Below are 6,040 nucleotides of genomic sequence, written 5' to 3' on the forward strand. Positions count from 1 at the left end.
TTTCAATAATCTCCTTTTAAATTGATACACTTTTCCCATCGATACTCTAACTTCTTTAACCCCTCTAAATAGTTGACGTCTTGCTTCGCAAAATAAGCGTTTACGTATGCGATGATCTCCTCGTTCGATGAAAATCTCTGTCCTCCAAGCGAAACTTTAAGCTTAGGAAATAGGAAAAAGTCGCTGGGGGCCAGATCTGGTGAATAGGGTGGGTGGTAAACCAATTCGAAGTGCAGTTCGTGAATTTTGGCCACCGCCGAAGTGTGAGAAGGTGCGTTGTCTTGATGGAACAGCACTTTCTTCTTTTTCAAATGCGGCCGTTTTTTTGTAATTTCTGCCTTCAGCTTATCAAGTAATGATGCGTAATACGCTCCCGTTATTGTTTTAGACCTTTTAGACCCCTTTTTCAAAATAGTCGATACACACAATTCCGTGACTATCCCAAAAAACAGCCATTACCTTCCCAGCTGGAACCGTCTTCACCTTTTTCGGAGTAGGTTCACCCTTTGCAGTTTCACCCTTTGCAGTTCACTGTTTTGACTGTTCTTTTGTCTCTAGAGTGTAATGATGGATCCAAGTTTCATTTACAGTTATGAATCGACGCAAAAAATCTGACTCGTTTCGCTTGAACCGCTCCAACAGGACCTTGGAAATGTTCATTCGAATTCGTTTTTGGTCCAAAGTGAGCAAGCGCGGATAGCTTGCGCATATCCAATTCTTCAGTCAATATATGACAAACGCGTTCTTTCGATATGCCCCTAGCCTCTGCTATCTCTCTAACCTTGATTCGACGGTCGTCCAATACCATTTGGTGAACATTTTCGTTGTTATCAGCGATGGTCGCAGTTTTTGGTCGTCCCGAACGCTCATCATCAGCCAAGCTGATACGACCACGTTTAAATTCAGCTGCCCATCTTTTTACGGTGGCAAATGATGGGGCAGAGTCCCCGTAAACAGCGTCCAACTCGATTTTAATTTGCGCAGGCGTATTGCCTTTCAAATGTAAAAATTTAATCACGACACGATATTCAATTTTTTCCATTTTTACAAAAACACTGACATCGATTGACACAAACGACTGTCAAACAACAACTGAGCGTCCAAAATGGCTGAAATTTTCACAAGTCTTTCAAAGCATATACTATTGTAGTACTAGAATGGTTTTGACGAGTAACGTCATCTTCATGTTAAGGCTCAAAACTTTTCAGACTACTCTCGTAATGTCATTTAAACGGAATTAAAGAAGTGTCGGTAACTATCGACAATTTAAAAAGTTTACATTATCGACATGACGAATTCCGTTTACTATTACATAAATTTTTACATTATTATTTTACTACATAAATGTAAACACATGTATATATTGTATACATGTATTGTCAAGTTATTCTTCACTACGTTCGCTATGTCCAATATCCTTATAAGTCAGGATATGAAGGATACTACATGTATTTTTCTCAAAGAGAACATGTATATATTGCACATACGTAATGAAACGATTTTTTGCTATCTCTACAGAAAGACATGGAATTATTTGTACTATACGATTTGTACTTTGCGATAACATTGCGATAAAATTTAATAAAATTATATATATGTTTGTATTAGACATCGTAGACAACTATTCAATAGCAATATAATATAGCAGTATAAATAGTTCTGTCTTTCTGTAGAGATAGCAAAAAATTGCTTCACTACGTGCATTATATAAATGTTTTCTTTGAGAAAAAAAAAATATATATATATATATATACAGAGTGTTTCATTTTAAGTGATATGATCGATTATCTCGCGAATCGATGATTTTATTGAAAAATTTTTCGAACGAAAGTTGCATGGTTTGAAGGGAGATACATGATGGAAATATGGGTTTGACCTTGAGTGACCTTGTTAAAATCAGGTCAAGGTCATTAATGTTTTTTTAAATGGAAATCCCTATTTTTTATTACATATTCTTGTAGCTTATCTCGAGAGCTTTCCAAAATATTATAATAAAGTTACATTTCATTTAGTACTTTCCGAGTTATGGAGCTTGAAAGTTACAGTACCACCATGATGTTATCCATGTACGCATGCGCCTTAGTTGGCCGGATCAGTGATCGGTCTTGCTTTAGTTGGCCGGATCAGTGATCGGTCTTGCCTTAGTTGCCCGGATCAGTGATCGGTCTTGCCTTATAACTTAACAAGTACTTAACGAAAAGTAACTTTATTATAGTGTTTTGTTCTCGACATAAGTTACAAGAATATGTAATAAAAAATAGAAGTTTCCATTTAAAAAAACGACCTTGACTTGATGTTAACAAGGTCACGCAAGGTCAAGTCCACATTTCCATCATGTGCCCCCCTTCAAGCCATACAACTTTTGTTCGAAAAATTTTTTAATAAAATCATCGATTCGCGATAATCGACCATATCACTTAAAATAAAATACTCTTATATACATTATATATTTAATAAATTTAATATATGTAATTTTGGAATATATATATATATATATATATATATATATAATATATAAAATGTGTGTGTGTGTGTGTGTGTGTGTGTGTATCTCTCCAATTGTTTACAAATAATGCATTTGTAATAATCGGTATCGTGCGAGCAGACATTTCTGGCATACATTTTTGTCAGTAACGTTAAACGCTTCTGATTATAATTTTTATCAGTACCGTTCAAATAGACACTTCTGATTTTTAATAATGGAATCATATTATAATATGAAATATCGAATAGACTTCTTCATTCTTATGAAAATGCAATTGATATTTTATCTTGTCTCTTTGATTGTTTATAAACAATTTATTTGTTATAAACAGTACTGTCAGAATTGACGTTTCTGGCATTCATTTTGCTAGTAATGTCAAATAGACACTTCTGATTATAATTTTTATCAGTACCATCTAAATAGACGCTTCTGATTATAATTTTTATCAGTACTGTCCAAATAGACGCTTCTGATTTTTATTATCAAGAAACATGGTACTGTCTCGGGTGTCAAATCAACCGAGAAACATCGTGTGATTTTACGCGAGTCGGCGAGATGCGAGCATCCGAAATTATCGAATCTTAATAATGGCTGAACTGATCAAGTTCTAAGTAGACTTGATGGATAGCTTGAGTTTGACTTGCATAATAAAAGTATTTTTATTTTTCTGCTATGTGTCCTACAAGCGGAGATATTGCTACACAAAATCCGATTTGGAAATTTTTACTTTCAGAAACATCATTCGTCGCCTTTGTACGGCTGCAATGTCTGTCGTGAAATGTCACTATTAATCTTATCAACCCAGCGGATCATAGGATCTACTAGCGAATAGTGAATCAATATTCGCTGGATCCTGCAATGACCCTGACTTATTGGCCTGATTTATTCGCAGGGTCGATATATGATAATTTTATGGTCATTCCGCAGTCTCTCTGCATATTTTCTCTCTTCCCGTAACCTCTCCGGATTCGTTCCGCAACTTTTCCACATATTTCTGCAATTATTCCGCAACTCTCCCGTAATTTTTCCACATATCTCCGCAATCTTCCCGCATATCTCTGCAACCATTCCGCAACTTTTTCACAATCTTCCCGCATATCTTTGCAACTATTCCGCAACCATTCCGCAACTCTTTTGCAACATTTCCTCAACTATTTCGCAACCATTCCGCAATTTTTCCATAATCTTTTCGCAACTCTTTCTCTAAAATTTATTTGCCGCCATTTTTAAAATTTTCATGTTTAATCGTACGGATTTCAAATTCAGCATTTATATATCATTCATTTAAAACTAAGATTTTGGCATAAGTGTGACCTTGAAATTCCAATAATATTTTCAATATCATTTTTTATTTTTTATTTTCATTTTCTATAGACCTAGAGAATCGTAAATAACACAACTTTATACTTTAATTTTAAAATTTTTCTATCGCCATTTAAAAAATTTTCCTTTTAATCGTACGGACTTTAAATTCAGCATTTATATATGTTCATTTAAAACTAAGATTTTGGCATAAATGTGACTTTGAAATTCCAATAATATTTTCAATATCATTTTTTATTTTTTATTTTCATTTTCTATAGACCTAAAGCATCGTAAATAACGCAACTTTATACTTTGATTTTTAAATTTTTCTTCCATTTTGAAAATTTTTATTTTTAATCATATAGACTTCATATTCAATATTTATATATATGACACATAAACATCTCACTCCGAAACGAACTATGACTAATTATCAAACTCGCCGCGAAACTCAACGATATCGTCGACCGCCAATCGGACACATGAAAAAAGACCAGATATGCTATCTCGCTCGTTCTTTCGTTCTCTATCCTATCTACTCTCGTTGTGCGTATTATAGAAAAGAAAATCTCAAGTATGAAAATGTCGAGACGCGCTTTTCGAATAGAAAGATGGTTAATACTACAAAATGTCTGATATCATTATAAAATTACCTTTTTAAAAAAAGGTAAAAAAAGGGTATCAAGTATAGTAGACGCTTGAAAAACTGTTTTAAGCAAGTTAAAAAATAGAATCTAATTGACAATATCTTTTATTGTCTTTTTACTCCAACCCATGTAGTAGTTTTAATTCTTTAAAAAAAATTATGTTATGAAATTGCTATATCTAATGCAATTCTAATTGTGATCAAACTAAAAAATAAAATCTAAATGTTAGTATCTGTGATCTTTGTATTTATTGAAGAGCCTGCCTATTTTAACTCGAATAATACTAGTTTTAATTAAAAAATAAAAAAATTTGTTTCCACATTGCTAACACAACACAAATGTTATCATTTGTACAAAAGATTTGATATCAATAGCGCTAAGTTATAATCCAATCTTCCTATTCTCATCCAAATGATATTAGTTTTAATTCTTCAAAAAAAAAATTTCGTTTCTACATTGTCAACTCAAATGATTGTAATGTAAAATTTCTATAAAAGATTTGATATCAATAATTGGCGCCAAGGTATAGTCCTATAAACAGCTACAGGTCCATCTTAGTCAAATTATACAGGGTATCCCGCAGCAATATTAAAGTTGCACAAATAAGAGCGCACGGGAAGAAAGCGCTCGCCCGCCTGACTCGTAGGATGGCCCAGTGTGATGACAATGGCAATCCGGTACTCGGCGATGGGCGGAGCGCGCACGGCGAAGGGAAGGATAGTAGTTGCCGGTCACGCTTCCTATTCGTCTTACGGATCAGCGGGCAAGCGTTTTCTTCCCACGCTCTTATTTGTGCAACTTTAATATTTAATAACTCGAAAATTATTGCGAATATCGCAAAATGGTATAAGACATTTTCATTTATCTCGCTCCCATCTACATTCTCACGAACGATGTTACACATGCTACGGAACTCTGTATATTTCAATTGTATAAAAGATCTGATAAACTATTGTTTTAAAAAAATAAAATTCAAGTAGTAGTATCTTTAATTTAAAAATAATAAAAACCAAATTATATGTATATTTTTCTATTCCATTTAAGACTTCTTTTCTAACCCAAGTGATAATTATTTGGCTTTAAAATACTACTATATCACAAAATTGCTTACTCAACCTATCAAAGAATTAAAAAGTTTTTATCACAAAGAATTAAAAAGTAACAGTACAAAATAATAATAAAATTTTATTTAAATAAAAAGAATTTTTATATAAAAACACTTGGCGCTGCTCAAACTAAATGAAAATGTAAAACTAATGATGAAATTATTTGAATTGTTTTAAATAAAAGCAAGATTTATTGTTTAATATGATAATTACAATTATATATATATATATATATATTATTATATATATTTATATATATATATATATATTATTTATATATATATATATATATATATATATACACACACAGAGTATTTCATTTTAAGTGATATGGTCGATTATTTCGCGAATCGATGATTTTATTGAAAAATTTTTCGAACGAAAGTCGCTTGAAGGGAGACACATGATGGAAATGGATTTGACCTTGACTTTGTCAAAATCAGGTCAAGGTCATTAATGTTTTTTAAAATGGAAACCCCTATTTTTATTACATATTC

The sequence above is a fragment of the Pogonomyrmex barbatus genome, unplaced genomic scaffold (genome assembly GCF_055798465.1).
Source record: "Pogonomyrmex barbatus isolate J1 unplaced genomic scaffold, ASM5579846v1 scaffold23, whole genome shotgun sequence".
In the NCBI taxonomy this organism is placed as follows: Eukaryota; Metazoa; Arthropoda; class Insecta; order Hymenoptera; family Formicidae; genus Pogonomyrmex; species Pogonomyrmex barbatus.